The sequence below is a fragment of the Vulpes lagopus genome, chromosome 5 (genome assembly GCF_018345385.1).
Source record: "Vulpes lagopus strain Blue_001 chromosome 5, ASM1834538v1, whole genome shotgun sequence".
Taxonomy (NCBI): domain Eukaryota; kingdom Metazoa; phylum Chordata; class Mammalia; order Carnivora; family Canidae; genus Vulpes; species Vulpes lagopus.
The window spans coordinates 133607769-133628691 of NC_054828.1; the positions used below are offsets into that span (position 1 = coordinate 133607769).

Below are 20923 nucleotides of genomic sequence, written 5' to 3' on the forward strand. Positions count from 1 at the left end.
AGAGAGAGAAAGAGAGACACGGAGAGAGAGAGAGGCAGAGGGAGAAGCAGGCTCCATGCAGGGAGCCCCACGCAGGACTCGATCCCGGGACCCGGGTCATGCCCTGGGCTGAAGGCAGCACCAAACCTCTGAGCCCCCCCCGCCCCCGGGGCCGCCCTGTTCTACCCACTTTTAGATAATTTCTTGTAGTTATACGTATAGATTGTTTCCAGGCTTTTGCTGTTCTATTTAACACCATCACGTACAACTTTGTGTTTGGGATTTTCCTATAGCTCCGCGCTTGGGCAGAGAAACTGCTAAAATACTAAGCCAAAGGTTATGTTTTAAAACTTCTGGTATATATTAACAAACTGTTGAACAAAGTTGTACAAATGTGTTTAATGTCAGTAGATTATGTATTCCCAGTAGGATATGTTTTCAAAAAAAAAATCATAGAGGCGTACAGCTGATATGGGGATGGGTATAAATGTGAATATATTTTTGCTCAGAAAAAAGGCTCCAGGAAACAAAGAAGTAGTTGGAATAGCTAATATCTCTGTTTCCCGGAGACCTTTTAGATTTTCTGAACTGATAATTGATTTACAAAATAACACTGCCTGATACTTTTGTCTTGTATGATTTTTCTTTATTTATGCGAGTCAGGTTTCTTTTTTTTTTTCTTAATCACTATTGTTACTGTGGACCAAGCAATGGTAAGCATTTTAAAAATCTTGTTACCTTTCTTTTTTTTTTATTTTAAAGAAAGTTTATTCATGAGACACACACACAGAGAGAGAGAGAGAGAGAGAGAGAGAGAGCCCCAGGCAGAGGGAGAAGCAGGCTCCATGCAGGGAGCCCGACGTGGGACTTGATCTCAGGACCCAGGTCACGACTTGGGCCAGGTGCTCCTCTTGTCACGTCTCATACACCAGCCACAGGATTCCATGTGCTGTGACATACACATATCTAATCAAAAATAAAACCTCACTTGTTTTTTTTTACTGTAATTTCTTTAAAATGTTTTTTAATTAAATTATTATTATTGAGGTATAGTTGACATATCACATATTCATTTCAGGAACAACTTAATGATTCGATATTTGTGAACATTGTGAAATGATCTTTGAAGTCGGTCCAGTTATCATTCATCACCTCACATAGCTACAAAAAATGTTGTTTTCTTGTGACTTTCATTATTTTTGCATTTTTTATTTATTCATACAAATTTGCTAATATTTATTTTTATAATTTTTAAACTTTCCTTCTTAAACTGGTCTTTTATTGATCTTATTGGTAATTTTTATTGTGATGCAATTTGAAATAATCCTGAGATATTAGAAGGAGCTCTCACCTATGATTTGCCCTTTTACCTCAATTGTTTACATTACTCCCCATTTGCTTATATGTCTTTTTTCATATAGGGGAATGTTATTTTTTCTGAACTACTTGAGAGTAAGTTGGAGTTATTGGGTCGCTGTATCTCTAGACACTTTGGTGGATATTTCTTAATAGGAAGAACTCAGGGTGGAGGAATTTATTTGTTATTGATGCAATAGAATAAATTGCCACACAGGCACAGCTCCGCGGATTAAAACAATAAACACTTCTGTGCTTTAGGAAACCAGGGGTGACATCCGAGCCTGGGGTTCCCACAGATCTGCAACCCTATTGTCAGTCAGGGATGCGCATCTGAAGGCTTGGCTGGGGGTCTGCTTTCAGGTTCCTAGGAGGTCATTGGCAGGATTCCTTCCACTGGGGCTGTTGGGTGAGGGCCTCAGTGCTTCTTGCTTTTTTTTTTAAAGATTTTATTTATTTATCCAGGAGAGACCCAGAGAGAGGCAGAGACACAGGCAGAGGGAGAAGCAGGCTCCTGCGGGGAACCCGACGCGGGACTCGATCCCGGGACCCCAGGGTCACACCCTGGGCTGAAAGCAGGCGCTCGACCGCAGAGCCCCCCGAAGCGTCCCCCCCACTTTCTTGCCACACAGGCCCCTCCAGTGGGCAGCTCACGCCTTGGCACTGGCCTCCATCAGAGCAAGCCGGCGAGAGAACTGGAGCACGTAGGAAGGAGTCGGAGCCTTCCTGCAGCCTCCGTGGCAGGAGCTCGCCCTCACCTTTGCCATATTCTGTTTATCGCAGTAGGTCACTAGGTTCAGCCCAACGTAATGAGAGGCGTCGCGGGAAGGCGTGAATCCCAGGAGGCAGCATCCCGTGGGGCTGTCCCCGAGGCTGCTGCTACCACAGGAGACATTCAAGAAGTTCTTTTTAAAAAAAAAAAAAAACATATTTTATTTATTAATTTGAGAGAGATAGAGCACAAGTGGGGAGGTGGGGGAAGGGAGAAGCAGACTCCCCCTCGAGCAGGGGGTCTGATGCGGGACTTGACCCCAGGACCCTGAGGTCCTGATCTCCCCTGAGATCACGGGAAGGCAGGTGCTTCAGCAGCTGAGCCTCCCAGGCTCCTCAGCTCAGTGGTTCTGACCCCCCAACTCCCACAAGCTTCTAATAAAACCCAGTAATTGTCGGGGAGCTCAGAGCCACCACCCATCCCAGGTCAGCTTGATCATCTGCGCTTTATGTTACCAAAAGCAGCAAAATGAAAACGAATAACACTTTCAGATACTTATACTAGAGGCACGTTTTTACTATTAATAATTTGCCGGGAGTACTAATCTGCGTGGGAACAGTCTGCCTCGGGTGCCAGCGGGATTGCACAACGCAGCACACTCAGAGCAGCTTCTCTTCCCGAGAAAGGACGGCGAGTACCTGCAAACAGTAAAGTAAATTCGCGCATTTTCTTTGAAAGATGTGTCATTCTGCTTGCTCTCCTGTTCCCAAGCTCCATGGGAGCTTTCTAGAACTAAACCACGTAGGGTCCCTCGTTGCCTCGTGCCTCGTCCTCAGTTAGATTACCGGGTCGTTGACCTGAGCTTGACCTGTAACGACAAGCGTCCTGTGCGAGCCCAGCAGGCCCGGCCTTGGGACACACGGGCTGGTGGTGTCCCCCACGGAGCGCGCTGCCTTGCGACGGCCACTTGGGCCCGCACCCCGCAGCCCAATGTCTCTGCAGGGGTTGCGCCTACTAATCATCCCACATATCCCCTTACTCTAAAAGCATTTAGGGAATTCTTGAATGAGGCCCGGCTGGCTGAAGGACTAAGGTGCTGTCTGCGTCGAGGCTGCTCTTGGGTCCGTGAAGGCAACGGGAACGTGGCCTGGCCCCTGCGTGGGGCCAGGTGCAGGTGTGCAGTGAGGCTCGGCGACGCCGGCCCCTCCGGATCCCGTTCCTGCTGCTCCCACATCGCACCTCCCTTCACCCACCCGTGGCGCTGCTGTCGGGAATTGCATGTGGCCTGAGCTTCTAGAACCTTCTGCTGCTGCCCTTTGCCCCCAGCACCTGCTGCTGAACCATTGTATTGAGTTCCAGCCCCACATCCCGGAGCCCAGCGCAGGTGGAACCGGCCCCCCACTGGCGTCCAGCTGCTTCGTGACGGGCCTGCTCCGGCCGCTCTCGGGGCGTCGAGGGCACGGGGCGCCCAGATCCTCCACAAGTATCTCCTCTGACTCAAGACCATCTTTTTGTAACTTTTACTGCAAGAAAAATATTTGAGGCCTTTGTCAGATCAAAATGTTGATGTTGAAGGTGTGTCTGTTTTTCCAGAAAACCCTGCATCTGGGAATTTATGCCTCGTAATGGAAACTGCATGTGGCGTAGCCTGGGGCGTGGGAGCTCCAGGCCAAGAAGGATTGGTGTTTCCAAGAGCTGACAAAACCTGGCTTGATTACGGTTCGTAGGAATGCAACACCCCAAAAAAGGACCCTAGCATTTTGGAGAATTTTGTTTACGTTACCTTAAGCCCCAAATGACCTTAAATTCTAAATAAAAGTTTCGGGTTCGATGTGTATAAGAAGTTGTTTTTAAAAAAAATAAATTCCATGACAGGTTTATTATATGTATCACAAACTAGCCTGGTGAGCGTTTTACTCAACATTTAAAAATCTTTCATTAAGACCTTGCAGCACATAAAGCTTACAGAACAAAATCTAGCAAAAATCTTTAAAATCCAAACACATTTCAAAGGGAAAGACCGGTGCCCCGTGAACTTACACGCTGCGGCGTCCGGGGCGCCGGCGCCGCCTTTCCCCGCAGCGGCCCTGGGGACTCGGCTGGCAGTGCTCCCCGCGCCTGTCGGCAGGTAGGCTCGGCTTCGTGTAAGGTGCCAGTAGGGCCAAGGTCGTGGTGTCTAAAAATAATGCGCGCTAATTCCCAGGACTCACTTGGGTTAGCGGCCCTCTGCCCTTGGCTTCCCTCCGTCTTCCCGGGATCTGGAATCTGGCGAACGGCTCCTCCTTTTTTCCAAAAGAAGAAATAAGCGGACTGGGGCGACCTGCCGACGCCCGGGGCCTTAGGAGAGAACAGTCAGGAGCCTGCCCTGCTGCTCTTCGCGGGGTGTCGAGGGCACAAGAGCCTCGCGTTGACCGTCACTGGCGTCGGTCACCCCACAGGCCCCAGGTCACATCCAAGTACTGGATGGTTTTTTCTTGGGAGTCACAGAATTTCAACTTGCTCTGTTTTCGCACGTTTTCGAGGAGATCATTTGAAAGAGCAGCGAGATCTGTATTCGCTCGGGATGAGCGCTGCGCGGTTGGGCACAGCTGGGGTCGGGCCCAGCCTCCGTGGCCCTCCCGCGTGTAGCCGCACAGCCCGTGGGGACAGAGGCCGCCCCACGACCCCAGAGGGCCCGACCGGCCTGCCCGCGGGCTGTGGCTCCGCTGCCCCAGGAGGGCGAGCACCCTGGTGGCGCAGGGATGAGGACGGGGCGTCGGGCCCAGCCACCTGCTCCAGGGAGACCAGGCGGGCGCTGGCTGCCAGGCCCGGCCCGGAGTCCTTGCCCTTCCCCGGGGGGGCCGGGGCGTTCCAGGCGGCGCCGCAGCTCTGGGTCATCAGCAGGCCTGGGGTGTCCTGGCCCTCGGCTGCTCGGGGTGGCTGTGCGGCAGGGCTGCTGCGGGCCCTCGGGGTGCCGACCCCACCCACCACTGCCTGCATTTGCCTTCTCTGTCTTCCCCAGAGGCCGCCCTCGAAGGTGAAGGTACAGTCCCTCCCGGGCGTCCCCGCACGTCCTCTGGCTCCAAAGCGAGCGGAGCCGGATTCGGGGAGCGCAGCTTTAGGGGTCGTGGGTTCCCCTGTGCACAAGACCAGGAGGGCGGGGAGGTGGCCACCCTCCTGCCCGGGACGTGCCCCCCGCTGCCCAGGCGCCTCTTCGACCCTGCTTGTACGGCTCACTGAGGGCACATGCGCGTGTGTGCGTGTGTGTATTCACGTGGCTGTGCGCCTATGCGTGCTGGCGCTGGGCGTGTGTCCACGTGTATGGTGTGTGCACCTGTAGGTGTGGCACGTTGCTGCTCTAGTCCCCAGAAAGCTGGCGAGAGTCTTTACTTTCCTGCACTTCCACGTGGGCATATACGTTCTCGTTCCTCAGCTCGCTCGCTTTGCAGTTCCCTGGGTCCTTCCCTCCAAGTGAGGGCGTAACTGCTTCCGTCTGCAAAATCTCAAGTTTATCCTTCCTGGAATCAGCGCCACTAGTGTTTCCCCCGGGTCAGGTCAGGAGTCTGCTGCTGACACGATGCCCTCTGGTTACGTGGATTCGTGCGGGTTCTGGCTCCCTGACCACGAGCCCCCGTGTCACAGGCTTTCCTCTTGCACCTGTTGCCACAATGTCCCTACGGCGCCCTTCCCACCCGCGTCTCCCTGGCCCTAGGACCCTCTCTGCCGATTACCTGCGGGGGATGGAAGTCAAGGGCCAAGGGCGTGGTCAGTGAGCCGGAGCTCTGGTCCTGCCGCTGATCCCTTGCCAAGTGAAAGCTGTGGTCCAGCAAGTAGCTGCATTTATTTGGTCTTGGATTTCTCAATAGTTCGATTTTTACGCATATTAATGATAATTATAATTACGGAGTTGCTTAAGGGTGAAATAAGACCCTGTATATCAGCCTGTTTTGTGGACTTTAAAGCTCCGATCCTGCTATTATATGATTTTAAAATCCTCCACTCCTTGTTTCTTCCTTGCTTGCTGCTCTAGATAGTGAGTTAATTCCATCCTGTTTTTTTTAAGTTGTTGAACATGTGAAATTGGTAATATTTTCCTGTAAGAGTGGCAATTCCATATGGTTTTCCCTACCAACTAAAAATCTAGACAGCGATGCAGTCGTGCGACTGAAGGCCTGAGCAGTGAGGCGACCCGCCCATGCGGACTGTGGATTGTTCTGCTGGGGGCTGCGTTTCTCCAGAGAAATCCCGTTTGCTGGCCTATGGTCACGTCCTCTGCACCAGGAGATAGTTTCCTTGAATGTCTGCTGATCCTTTATTTTCTGCTCACATTTAACAGTCCCATTCAAAAGGTGAGCAGAGTGTGTTATCATTAGTAAGGATTGTTCAGGGGTTTTCTTTGGGGTAATCTGATGGGGAGTCGCTGGCCATGCTGGAGACTTCCTGGACAGCGAGGTCCTGTGCAGTCCACGGCCTGCGTCCTTTCTCTGGGAGAAACCCCTCCCGACTCCCGGGAAGGCAGGTGCTTGCTCGCAGGTGTTCCCCCCACCAGGGCACAGGGCCCCACTGGGGTCACGGGGGCGCCGTTTGCAGTCCAGGTTTTACCTGGCCCCTCTGGCTTCAGGTCGTTATCTCTGTTCCCCTGTAGGCAGGTGTCCTGCCGTCCCACGCCCTGCATTCGGGCCTCGCCTCCTCTGACGCTCCAGGGCCCTGGCTTCCCTCCTCGGTCCTGCGCGCTGAGGTAGAGACGCTTCCTGCGACAGGAGGGACGTGTGTGAGCATTTGGTCTATCGTTACTTTACTTTTTTAAAAATTGAATTTATTTATTAGACAGAGAGAGAGTGTGTGTAAGAATGTGAGTGGGGGGAGGGACAGAGGCAGAGACAGTCCCCAGCAGATCCCCCCCAGCAGACCCCTCCCCCAGCAGATCCCCCTAGCAGATCCCCCAACAGATCCTCCCCAGCAGATCCTCCCAGCAGATCCTCCCCCAGCAGATCCTCCCCCAGCAGATCCCCCCAGCAGATCCCCCCAGCAGATCCTCCCCAGAAGATCCTCCCCAGAAGATCCTCCCCAGCAGACCCTCCCCCAGCAGATCCCCCAGCATATCCCTCCCCCAGCAGACCCCTGTCCCCCACAGAGCCCCCAGCCCAACATGGGGCTCCATCCCACCACCCTGACACCACCACCTGGGCTGAAACCCAGAGTCGGACGCTCCACTGACTGCACCACCTGGCGCCCCTTGGTCTCTCATCAACTGGAAGGTTTTTTTCTTCTAGTAGCAAAACTTTAAAAATGTTCAGTAACTCAAATGTTTGTGACATTATGAGCATCTTAAGGCACTAGCTTCCTGAATTTCCTGAGAGTGGTGATAAGGGAATAATGAATTATTTCGCCCCTGCTTTGTTATGAAGATCCTGTGCAGGTTTGGGGGGCATTACTCACACTCAGAAAGTGCGGGTCCAATTGCGATAAAAGGGTTTCTCTGGAGGAAGCACGACTGCTCTTCAGTGTCGTACTTCAGGTGCCACCGAGCCTTTCTTTGAGACAAAATTGGCTCCTCTGCTCCATATAAGTGAAGATACTGTGTCTTGAAGAACATGATTTGGGAATTCTCTCTTTCCTGGTTTTCTTGCAGTTTGTGAGTGAAGGACGGCGGTGCTGCTCCCCGAGGGCCCTGGGCCGGTGCAGGCCTGTGGGGCATCGCTGCCGTGCCGGGGCTTCGGGAGGGTCCGGGGAGCAGGGTCCAGGCTGGGGGCACCGGGTTGCGATGTCCCGGGCTGCCCCGCGGTCACAGGCCGCCCTCCGGTGGCGGGGCCCAGCCGCACAGGGACAGCACGAGGTGGTGGCAGGACCCCGCAGTCAGACCCCGGGGTCAGGCTCCCGGGGCAGGTGAGTCACCTGGGGAACCCAGGGTCTGACGAGGCCTTGGCCCACTGGAGCCCTGCCGTGCACTCTCCTGGAAACCCCTCCAGGACCTTCAGGTTGCTCTCCCATTAGACAGTCCAACCCAAGGCCTGAGCTCATTCCAGATTTCCCCGGGAAAGACCTAGGCCAGAGCCATACAGGCAAATTTTCTTTTCCCATTTAAACCCCAAATCCCAGGGGATCCCTGGTGGCTCAGCGGTTTGGCACCTGCCTTTGGCCCAGGGCGTGACTCTGGGGTCCCGGGATCGAGTCCCACGTCGGGTTCCCGGCATGGAGCCTGTATCTCCCTCTGCCTGTGTCTCTGCCTCTCTCTCTCTCTCTGTCTATCATAAATAAATAAATAAAATCTTTAAAATAAATAAATAAATAAATAATAAACCCCAAATCCCTGTGTGTGTGTGTGTGTGTGTGTGTGTGTGTGTGTGTAACACAACGCCCTAATCTATACAAATGTATCTCGGTTTTTGGGAAATGGGTTGGAGAATGGGAAAGAGGATGCTTTATTCTTTCCTGGTATGTGCAAAGCACACACACACACAAGTTATGGATTGGTAATTTCTCCAATAATTTAATCTGTAACACTGGGCACTTAAAGTTGTAATAACAGATTTAAAACTTGTGCCAGTAGAGTGTGTTTTAAAATAACATCAACGAAATAATCGAATTAAATTCCTGTATTTCTGTGAGCCATGGAATGAATTTCCCCACCGTCTCTAGGTGCATGTTTGCTGCTGAATAGGAATTGCAGGCAATTTTTGTTTTGACCACAAGCCCTTGGCAACCGCCGATCATTTCACTGTTTCCAGAGTATTGGCTTTCCCAGGATGCAGTATAGCTGGGATCATAGAGCAGGTGGCTTCCTCAGATTGTCTTATTTCTCGTAGTGCCGTACGTTGTGAACTGACACCCTGTGTATGGGTGAACCACACTTCGTTTATCCATTCACCTGTTGATGGACACCTTCCTTGCTTCTACTTTTTTAGAAATTATGAATAAAGCTCCTGTAAATATTTGTCTGAAAGTTTTGTGTGGTCATAACTTTTCCACTCAACTGGTTAAATATGAACACAGTTGCTAGATCATACGATGAAGCTATCTTAGTGTTGTGAGAAACGGCCACGCTGTCTTGCACAGTGGCTGCACATCCTCAGTCCCGGCAGCGATGACGGAGGGTTCCTCTGCCCCACGTCCCTGCCAGCACCTGCGTTGTCCATATCCTGGATTTCGGCTCTTCTAACAGTGTGTGGTGCTCTCTCATTGCTGTTTTAATGTGCATTCCCCTGGTGACAGCTGATGTTAAGTAGCTTTTCATGCGCTTATTTTTCATCTGCAGGCCTCTGCATACCTTGAAAGCATCTGTTTAGGTGTCTACCCAGTTTTAATTGAGTTGTCTGTTTTCTTATTGTTGTTTTAATACTTCTTTGTATATTTTAGGTACATATCCTTTCTTACATGTGTTTTGGAAATATTTTCTCCCATTCCATGGCTTGTCTTTTCGTTTTCTTAATAGAAGTTTTTAATTTTATTTTTATACTTAGGTAAATCATAAACTTTGGAGAAAATTCTAGTATTAGAACTCTGAACTATAAAACCTGAATGTTCATTCTAAAATGTGTGGATTTTTATTCAGAATTACATATTTTCCATTTACTTACCAAGAACTCTAAGAAATTTCATTTGGGCATCTTCATAGAGTGGGAGATGTGCCATCAACATCAGCGTATCAGGTGCTATCACGAGTGTCACATGGATTCTTCTTTCACCTCGAAACAAAGGTCAGTGAGATGTAAGGAGCTCAGTCCAGCACTCGTTTAGGTCACCATGGCGAGCTTCTCATTTACCGCACACATCTAAGGCAATTCCAGGGGGAGGAAACACACTGCCTGGGAAGGCAGTTCATGGCATCTGTTGAGTCTAACTGCTGGGAAATTTTCCTTGTGTGGCATTGAAGCTGGGCTCCCTCCGACAGGCATCCGTGCATCCATAGCACATCCACGTGACTTTTCTACATAGCTGCACATTCAGTCTTTGAGGGACTACGTGCTCCTGCAGGAAAAATGTCATTGGTTATGCTCCTGGAAAGTCAGATATTCAACTGCATTATTAAGCATCCATTCCATGTGGAAATGCGTTAAAATCAGATTTAAACTTTGGAACTTAGAGTTTAGTCTGTTGATGTGTAGTTGCTTGCAAATTTTAAGTACAATGTTCAAAACCTCCAGTCATATTTTGGAGAACTATTATATTAAAAATGATGAATCATTGTTTTGAAATTGATGAAAAAGTAGAAAGGAAAATTTCACTATCCTTCCTGAATATTCCATTGGAGGGAGGACTCCAAGGCAGCAGCATCTGTGAGGGCCACTGCTGTCTTAATCCTGAAGCTTGGGGAGCTGGGGTCCTTCCTAGATCTCACTGTTGCTCCCTGTGGGCTGCACACTTGCACACGAGCTGCTGCTCTCAGGTGGCGGCTTTTCCCTAAAGCCCCAGATACACCTTCATTAGCTTGACAAGGTCTTTAACTGCCGTTAAAATGCAATATCATGTAAGAGGATTTTGTAGCCATTCTACATACCACTGACAACAGTATTAAATTATTATTTATTTATTTATTTATTTGGTTGTTTTTACTCTGAAGTTCCCCTTCAGGACTCCTTCTCTATTCCTTGTGACCATAACAATGAACAGGAAACAGTGGGTCCTTGACGAGTATTTGTGAAATAAGTAAAAGAATGAGAGATCAAGTATAGTGAGAGTACATTTTTATGGTTTTTGCCTTTTCATTCTTCCCTGTACTTAAAAAAGAGAAAATGAAACCATGTAAAACAATATTCAGAAATTATATACTTCTTAATATACAAAGTTTTTGTAACTATTATTGAATGCAAAAAGTATATTCAAGCATATTCAACTATATCTTCAGTATAAATGCTTTAGGGTAAAGTGTCATGTACACACACAGGCCAAGAGATGTCTGTAAAAGTGTTCACCAAACTAACGGGGATGCCTTTGAATGGTGAGATTTTAGGTGATCTTTTCTTTCTTTGCATTTGATTGGAATTGTTTGAACTTTCACAATAATATGCAAAATGTGGACATAGTATGGTGCAGAGTGGCTAAGGCTTCATTAAGAATCTCATTGTCGGGTGACAGGCACTGAGGAGGGCACTTGACAGGATGAGCACTGGGCGTTATACTATATGTTGGCAAATTGAACTCCAATAAAAAAAAAGAATCTCATTGTCTTTCTTTCTTTCTTTTCTTTTTTTTTAAGTTTACATTCAATTTGCCAACATAGAGTATACCATTAGTTTCAGATACAGTTTTCAATACTTTCTGAGTTGAGACAAGGCTTAGGCAACAACTACTGGGAAGTGAAGATGAACCCAGAAGAGTTAGAAACAGAAGCCTTAGTACTACTGTAAACTCCTCCTGAGGCTCTGGCTTGCCTGCAAGGTGTGTGTGGGCAGGACAGTTCCGTGTGGTTTGCAAGTGAGTCTAAGAAACTGAGTCACCACCCACTGCAGTTAGGGATGAGTTTGTTGTTTGAGTCAAATCAGATTGGTAACCTGCTAAATTAAACAAACAAATAAACACAACATTGTTTGGACTATAACAGAATCTAATTTCCACAGCATAGTAACCATGATGTCCAGCATGCACCCCAAAATTACTCGAAATAGGAAGAACTAGGAAAATAAACCCATTCTTTTTTTTTTTAAGATTTTATTTATTTATCCATTTATTCATAAGAGACACAGAGGGAGAGGGAAAAGCAGGGTCCCTGTGGGGAACCTGATGTGGGATTCAATCCCAGGACCCTGGGATCATGACCTGAGCCAAAGGCAGATGCTCAACCACTGATCCACCCAAGCACCCCAGAAACCCATTCTTAAGGAAAAAGATAACCAAGAAAAGGTCAATCTCAAGGTGATGAAGGTGCTGGAATGACAGGGATTGTAATAGCTACTGTGACTATACTCAGTAAAGGGAATTAAGCTCATGATAAATGAAAAATAGGAAATCTCAGTGGAGAAGGAGAAAATATGAACAAGAACCAAATGAAAATTTTGTAATTAAAATATACAATACATGAAACAAAAATTCACTGGATGGATATGCTTAAATAGCAGAATAGAAATGATGGATTAGAATCAGATAACTTGAAGACACATGAATAGAGATTATCCAATCTAAAGAAGAAATAAAGGGAAGAAAAGCAAAAATTATGAATAAATCCATAGATTCAAGAATCTCAGCAAACCACAGATGAGTTAAATACTAAGAGAGCCATGACAAGGCACATCATAGTAAATTGCTGAAAATCAAATATAAAGAGGAAATCTTGAAAACTACCAGAAACAAATAACATATTACATACACATACCAATGATTCCAAAGAACTACAGTCTGCTCATCAGAAACTATGTAGGCTAGAAGACCATGGAATAGCATCTTTAAGGTTCTAAAAGGAAAAATGTCAACCTATAATACTATATTCAATGAAAATATCCTTGAGAATGAAGAATTAAAAATAAAATTTGAAAAACAGCACTAAGAGAATTTATTGTCAACCAATGTGAATTACAATAAAATGGAGATTTCTTAGAATTCCCTAAGTAAACCATGATCTTTCATGCCACCATAATATTTATTCATTCATTAAATAGTCATCGAAGGCTTCTTAGGGCCCAGGCACCGTGCTAAGTTCTGGAGATACATGGCTTTGCCTTTGTTCATTACCTTGGCCTCCTGGCAAACCATCTATTCAGCTCTTAGGTTTCAGCTCAAGCACTATTCTTTATCAATCCTTTACTGATTGCCTTAGATAATTTACCTTTTCACAACTAGAATGAAACTAATCAACAGACTTCTTATTTTCAGCCAGGATTTCCAATCAGGTCGTCAGAGCCATGCAATTAAATAAGAATGGATGCCGAGTATCAGCTTTAAGGAAAGCCTTCAACTTGGAAGACAAAGCCAAATAAAAACAAACAAAGGAGCAAACATAGAAATAACAATAAAAACACAACAATTAGAAGAAAAAATTGAAAGGAAAAATTTCTGTAATTTTTCAGATAGATTAGAATGTATATTCCCTCAGTGAAACAATAATAGAACTTTTTTTAAAGAAACAAGGAAAAAACAGGCACATGGAAATTTCAATACCATAGTTGATTTTCTAAATAGACTAAGAAATAAACATGAGAGTGTAGTATTAGATTCTGGTGTACAATCTAGTGATTCAGCATTTCCATACAGCACCCAGTGCTCATCATAGCAAGTGCCCTCCCTACTGTATGTTAATTAACTGGGATTTAAATAAAAACTTAAAAGAATAAACATGATAAATTTTTTTAAAGTTAGAACCCAGACACAAAGAAATGGACAATGTGAACATAAAGATAAGGAAATTAGATAATTAACCCAGAATATCCAGCAATGGCAACTAGAATTCAAAAAAGGGAATATAAATAAAGAAATATGATTTCCCAGAACCAGCAGTTTCAAAATTGGCATGTCTTACTATCTGATGTAATGAATGAAAAGAAAGCAACACCAAGGTATGTTATCATTAACTATAAGAATATCTGGCAAAATAAGATCACCCTAAAAGTTTAAAGACAGAAAAAAAAAGAGAAGAGGGGGAAAATCCATATAAATTTACAGGAGAATCATCCAAATGGCATAAAAAATCATTTTCTACCTAGATTAATTATCCACACCATAACAAACTTCAAATCAAGTCAGAAGAAAGAATTAAACCAGTTCTAAACATCCAGGCTCTAATAGAAAGATATTGAAGGTTTTATGTCAGGAAAAGTTGAGCCACAACAGAGCAAGACAAGAGGTTTAGCACGCAAGTGTCCAATGCCAGAAGGAGGGGAAGGAGGTCCCAGGTACCCTCAGCCTTCGGGAGCAAAAGGCAAAATTGTTGCGGGTACTTGATGGCTACAGTTGGTTGGCTTCGAAGGCAGAAAATGGACTTACACACCTTAAGAACTGGTTTTGAACATTGAGAAATGCTTTGATGGGCAAATAGATCAGTTGGAACATTTGTGAAAGAAACCGTAGTTTAATAGAAATGTATGGTAATGAAAATTAAGAAACTAATTAAGGAAAACACCTGGTGTCATGAGAAAGGAAATGCAATCACACTACATCTGGCTCAGCAGTCCCCGAGTAGTTCAACAATGAACAAATTAACAGTCATAGTAACATGAACATGGATCACTGGCACCGCAGAATTGTAACAACAATATGGAGAAGACTTAAGGAGGACAGGATGCATGTACACCTCTCTGCCAGAACAAAAAACGACAGGTAACGTGTAATATTGATGAATCAAGAAGAGTAAAAAGAAGTAGAAGAATACCAGAGTATAGTATTAAGAATGATGAAAGTGGTTGCCTCTGGAACTGGCGGTGGGTATGATGCCAAGATGGTGCCAAGGACTCTTACACATCACAATAAACCTTGATTTTTCACTATGGGTATGTAATATTTTGATTGAAAAATATCTTTTCCTTTGGAAGGATTGCTTGTGGTGAGTGTAGTGTGCTTTCAAAAGTTAGATAAAGGAATTCAAAACTATAATCTTCATTTGGCTCAAAATATTAATCTCTTCTTTTAATATTTGGAGTTAAAAATATAATAAGGTGCACACTAGTCACATCCCAACTGCAGACTCACAAATAATCTTTAAAAATCAGTGAGGAAACACCATTTACAGAAATTAACTCAATAAATCAAAGATCTAAACACAAGACCTAAGGGCAGCCCGGGTGGCTCAGTGGTTTAGCGCCACCTTCAGCCCAGGGCCTGATCCTGGAGACCTGGGACGGAGTCCCGCGTCGGGCTCCCTGCACGGAGCCCGCTTCTCCCTCTGCCTGTGTCTCCGCCTCTCTCTCTCTCTCTCTCTTTGTGTCTCTCATGAATAAATAAATAAAATATTTTTAAAAAGAAGGAAGAAAACTTGATGCCTGCTACAACTTGATGAACCTTGAGGATGCTATGCTCAGTGAAATAAGCCAGTCACAAGAAGACAAATGTGTATGATTTTACACATATGAGGTACCCAGAATAATTCAATCCATAGAGGTAGAAAGTATAATGGGGTTGGCAGGGGCTGAGCGAGGGAGGCACAGTGAGCTAATGTGGACGGAGTTTGGTTTTGTAAGATGCATTCTGGAGACACGACGGTGAGGGATGCACAACGACATGGATGTGCTTCATGCTGCTGACCCGGGCACTTAAAAATGGTCAAGATGGTAAATTTTATGTTTTGTGTATTTTACCACATTTTTAAAAATTGAAAAAAAAATGAGAAAGTAAATCTCAAAGACTGCTATGTTTGTGATATCAAATGAACAAACATACGTAACTGGCTTTTGATATAGTTAGTATATTGGGACCCTTTGGATCTCTTAACTTAAAGAAAATTATCTTTAAAACTTATTTTGGCCTGAAGAACACTAAATAGTTGGGATAGTGGTCATGGATCCTACTTTTTATTACACTGAAATAAATCAAACTCCCAACATTTGCAGAAAAATGAGTAAATAAAACACAAGTGTTTATATTGGTTATTAATATTTTTCTGACAATTTTATTTCTTACACTTAAAAGCTAATGAATAACCATTACTAGTCCTATTAAAGAAAAGCTAACATCTCAATAGGGAAGGATAACCGTATTTACTCATTAAGGACCATTTAGGTTTTCTACAACACAACTTGAAAATTCATGTTTACTCTCAGTACAATGGATTTAAGACCAAGTATACATGTTGGAAGCAACAAGACTAGATTACAGATTATCATAGTCAACTTCATCGTCTTCTTCTTCTTCTTCTTCTTCTTCTTCTTCTTCTTCTTCTTCTTCTCCTTCTTCTTCTTCTTCTCCTTCTTCTTCTTCTCGTTTTCTTTTCAATGCATTTGATGATTTGTTAGAAGTATTTTGTGATGACACTATGCTAATGGTAATAAGAATGTTTTTGGACCCAATTAATGGTGAGTTAATCAGAACATTCTGAACTGTGGGTGTTGCAGGAATTGATGCTTTTACAGTTGGGGACTGTGAATAGGCATCTGTACCGTAAATCTCTGCCCCATGAGGGACATTGGAGTCCCTACTGTAGTTGACACAGACGTGGTTTGTGGGGTTAGTGTACCAAGTGTGGGAGCCTTGGTCTGCTAGTAACTGAACCAACACTTAACTGTGGAACAGTTATTCTTCCCGCAGAAGTGGATGCCTTTTTTTGCAAAGACTTAAATCTATAGTTTGGAGCCGTCAAGCAATATCTATCAGGAGGCAACCTGGGGCCTGAATATGGCTTGATTAATGGCAAAGGAGTTTGATTCCTTTGCCTTGCAATGTCTAATAAAAAAAATCTCTTGAGGGAGGAGAGGTAAAAAGTCTTTTTTATCAACACGACACTGAATGGCCAACCACACATCATATGCATCACCAGCAGCTTTCTTAGCAAGGCTTGAATAAATTTTTGCATCGTCTAGAACTGTGGTCACATATTGGAAGGCAAACTCCAACATCTGATTTATAACTCTTGGCTCATATTTCGTCATCCCCACATCCTTCGGGATTTGTGCCATCATCTTTGCATCTTTCGGCATGTCCTCGGGAGAAGCCATCTTGCAGACCCCATGATATCTGTTGATCAGACTTCTTGAGCTAAATCACCCACATTAATGTATTTCAGTCCTGATCCTGATGCAAGTTCTTTGTCTAGACTGGTTTTTCCAATCCCTGGTGCACTGGTGAGCAGGATATTCGGAAACAACATTAGGTTATTCATAAATATTTTTAATTCCTCATGAATTGTAAACCATACATTCAGGTAGACCTAGATTTATTTTGGAAACTAGACACTGAAATAGAGGACCTGCACTGAATATAACCACCATTTTATTCATCTCATTGGAGGCATGGCACCTTCCGAATGAAAGCAGCAAATATGTCAAATATCACTGCATGAAGACAGAAAGCCTAAAAAAGTATGAATCCATGTTCTGCACTTTGGAGATATGATGCAGTGAAAGAGGAGGCTGGAAATCGATTAACGGCCATGGTGAGACACAGGGGGAACGCAGGGGAACACCTGCAGGCTCTGGGGTCCGTATCCATAAAATGGGGAGGGGAGAGATTTGCCTCCTATATTGGTTCTCTGAAAGGACGGTATGCGAGAGGTTTAGGAACTAGAATGTTAGGAACACAGTATGACATTACTCCCGTTGGCGTTCATTTACAATTCCTGTGAAGATTAAATTCAGGAATAAGATCGATGTTGATATTCCATTTGTTTAAGTGTCTGCTTTTTTAAGCTGTTGCTGGGCTTACAGAAATTCTCATTTTTTTTATCCAGGTCTAAAATATTTATGTTATCACTTTAAAATGTGAAGTTCAGTAGCCAAGAAACAACTATTTCTTCCCACACTCTTCGTAGATAATAGTTACACGATGCAGCAACCAGGCTAGCATCTGGGTTGGGTTCCCAGCTAAGCCAGCGCATGCTAGATGCCGGCCTGTTCTTCATTCCTGGCAAATGTTACCTCGTTTTGTCTTCATCGTAACCCGTCTACCTGTTACTGCTCTTTAACAGACGAGGGCGGGCTTACGCTTTTCAAAGCAACTTAGTTTGGAGCAATAGAGCTGGAATTTAAACCTACTTCAGCTCGTTTTAAGTAGACTAAGACCTGACTTGAACTTCTGCTCCATGTGCTCCAGGCCAGTTGTCGTCTTTCCAACCCAGGGCTCTGAGGCACAGGCTCGACGGAGGTGTGATTGCGGCAGAGCATTCACCGTGTGCAGCAGCTCCACACGCGTCACACGCCCTGGATCAAGGAAACTGGGGACGCTGGAGTTAAAGACGTGTCAACTCCCATCGTCAGTAAGACCTAGAGCTGCGATTTGGGTGCCAGAGCTGCCTCTGCCCTGACGCTCACATGGCCGTCTGCTCACGTGCGCTCACACCGTCCGGGGACACGATGATGTCTGTGCGGGGTTCAGTCTGAAATTGCTTGAATGGAATTTGCACTTGGATAAGATAGAGCCACAGTCTTGCTTTCCTTTTTTTTTTTTTTTATGCTTCACATGGTGGGACAAAGATCATCTCCAATTAAATCGATAAAATTTCTGTGTGTACATGGTAATGGGCACAGCGTAGGGACGAGGACAGGTTGCCTTTTAAACTTGTGTCCCTAGAACTTAGTATGATTCCCATTAGGTTGGTTTATTAAAACCAGAAAACAGAATTAAAGCAAAAAGCTCGGGCAGCCCGGGTGGCTCAGTGGTTTAGCGCTGCCTTCAGCCCAGGGCATGATCCTGGAGGCCCAGGATTGAGTCTCATGTCGGGCTCCCTGCATGGAGCCTGCTTCTCCCTCTGCCTGGGTCTCTGCCTCTCTCTCTCTCTCTCTCTCTCTGTCTCTCATGAATAATAATAATAATAATAATAATAATAATAATAATAAAAAGCAAAAAGCTCACCATTATATTCACCAGGGAAAAAGTTTTCAAGACAGAAAAGTCAACTAAAAATTGTTCTAGAAGAGAGGGCACCTGGAGGCTTGGTCCCCGGGGTCCTGGGATCGAGTCCTGCATCAGGGTTCTCTCTCTTTCAAATAAATAAAGTCTTTAAAAAAATTGATCTGGAAGTAAAAAGCGGGCGGCACTTTTCTTCTCCAACCAGGACCAGCATATACTGGAGTCCTGTGTTTGCCTGTGTGGGGTCTTTCTGTCTCTTATCCTTACTCTGGGACTCACGGCCTTGACTCCATTGCAGCGCCAGCCTTGCTTCTGTGTCTCACTCTGGGTGTTATACTCGGTTAAAATCTCATTCCTGTGTAAGAGCCAATAGAAAAAAATAGCTAAGCAGTTACTAAATTTCTGGATTTACTATAGATTATTAGATTTACTATAGTTTGTGTTTTCTATGGCTAATTAACTGTCATGGCCTATTTCTTCCTCATTTCACGCAACTGAAATAATTCCCAACCGTGGAATAAAACACTGGGTCTTTTAGCGGGTGTTAGGTTAATTTCTACAAATTTTCCTGATTTAAATTGAACTTCCATTGTTTGATTTCCATATTTGTTTTTATAGGATATCTGGATAATGCTTCTATAACTAATAACACCTGATGGTTAATTTTACATCAAGCTGACGAGGCCAAGAGGCGCCTGATTTAACATCACTCCTGGGTGTGTCCGTGAAGAGACAGCCCTTGAATCTGCGAACTACGTGGAAAGGCCTGGAGTGGGCATCATCCCATCTGCGGAGGCCCGGAGGAGAGGGAAGGAGGGGGAGGAGTCAGCCCCTTTGCCACGACCACCCAGACTGGCCGGGGCGGGGACCCCTCTTGGGCACTGATCCCCAAGGCAGAGCTGGCGGGAACTCCTGCAGCACTTGGCAGGGTGTCTTCCAGGCTCCTCTTGTCTCCCGCTCTCTCGTTCCACATCGTCGTATAAACACTTCCTACACATCAGAAATACCAACACCATCTATTGGCTAAGTCATACCTCGTTTAGTAAGAGCATAATTTATTTAAGCCGCTGCTGGATTTGGGGGCCTTCAAGATGACTTTATGTCTCCTTCGCTCTCCTTGGGCGATGTATACATCTCCGCGTAAGTACGTGCAAGCAAGCCGGATCATTCGATTTGGATGGATGTTGTGAAGTGGAATTAGTGAGCCAGAGAATATAAACTTCTTACAAGGCCACATTTTTATCGCTGCTCTGTCTTTCAGGACAATGGAACCAGAGTGTGGTTCGTCATTAGGCTGCTGACAACATTGCTCTGTAAGCGGCATTTTGGTTCCCATCACGTTAGGAAGCCTCTGTTCTTGTAGATCTGGCCCTCGCGCGTCGTGGCAACACGTGAACCGCCGGGTGGGTCTGCACCCCAAGACAAGGGGCCCCCGGGACAGCCTGCAGGTCGGCCGCGCTGACCTCCGGGGTGGGGTGCAGGAGCCCCAAGGCCCCAAGGCTCCGTGCAGGACCCGCCCGAGCGCTCTCCCGGCAGCACCGGGGGGCAGGGGGGGCCCCCGAGGGCGGCGGGGCATGAGCAGGACCTGGCCTGGTGCGCCGGGCTCAACAGTGAACCTGTGGCCGGTGAGCACCCATCTGCGGCCAGTGAGCACCCACCTGCGGCCAGTGAACCTGCGGCCAGTGAGCACCCACCTGCAGCCGGGGTGGGGCACAGGGCCCTCTTGTCGGGCGGCAGGAGACACGCCTGCCAGAGTCCGGCCTTCCCAGCCCCGGTGGGAGCCACCGCTAAGCCTCTGCTTATTTTGGCCACAATGAAAGGTCTTCTGATTTATCACGTAACATTTCAGAGAAAACCTTAGCTTTTAAGGAAAACCAACCCCCACCCTCCAAGTTGACAGGGTTTTGTGTAGTTGTTTTCGTTTTGTGGAAGGTTGCTTCTTTCGTAAAACAGGCTGACTTTAGGATTGAGCGAGTCTCCACCTGCCAGCGGACAACAAATGTCCCGAATCCCTGGCCTCATGCTGGCTCCATTGCAAGGTATCCACAGGTAAAGGTTTCAGTACGTTAAGGTGTCTCTTTTACAAGCATGCAGCGCTAGCAGCTATCCGTAAATCCTCATGGCGAGTTAGAACGGACCCTCAAGGTGAAGAAAATTATTTTGTTTCTCTTGCAAATGCCTAAAAATTAGAGCAGGCAGGTGTGAGGACCCATCGCCATAAATATTGAAAGGCTCTCTAGGTAGCTTCAAAGATGAAGTCTGACCCTTCGGCGAGAGGTGTAGGATGGAGGGAAACAGGTGCCAGAGGAGCCCGGGCTCTCCTCAGCCTCGCCTGGCCTTCCTCGTCCTGACCTCTACCCTGGCTTCCCGCTGTGGGGCGGCCCTTGTCTGTCGCTGGCCCCAGAGAAGGGTTTATCCTCTTTGTGAATAATTCCAGCTGGGTAACCTTAAGTTTGTTTGGTCATCTTTATCATT

The 20923-nt window shown here is 46.0% G+C and overlaps 1 pseudogene; it reads right to left on the reverse strand.

The window, feature by feature from the left end:
- Positions 1–4573: 4573 nt before the first annotated feature.
- Positions 4574–16599, reverse strand: LOC121491906 (annotated as a pseudogene).
- Positions 16600–20923: the final 4324 nt, after the last annotated feature.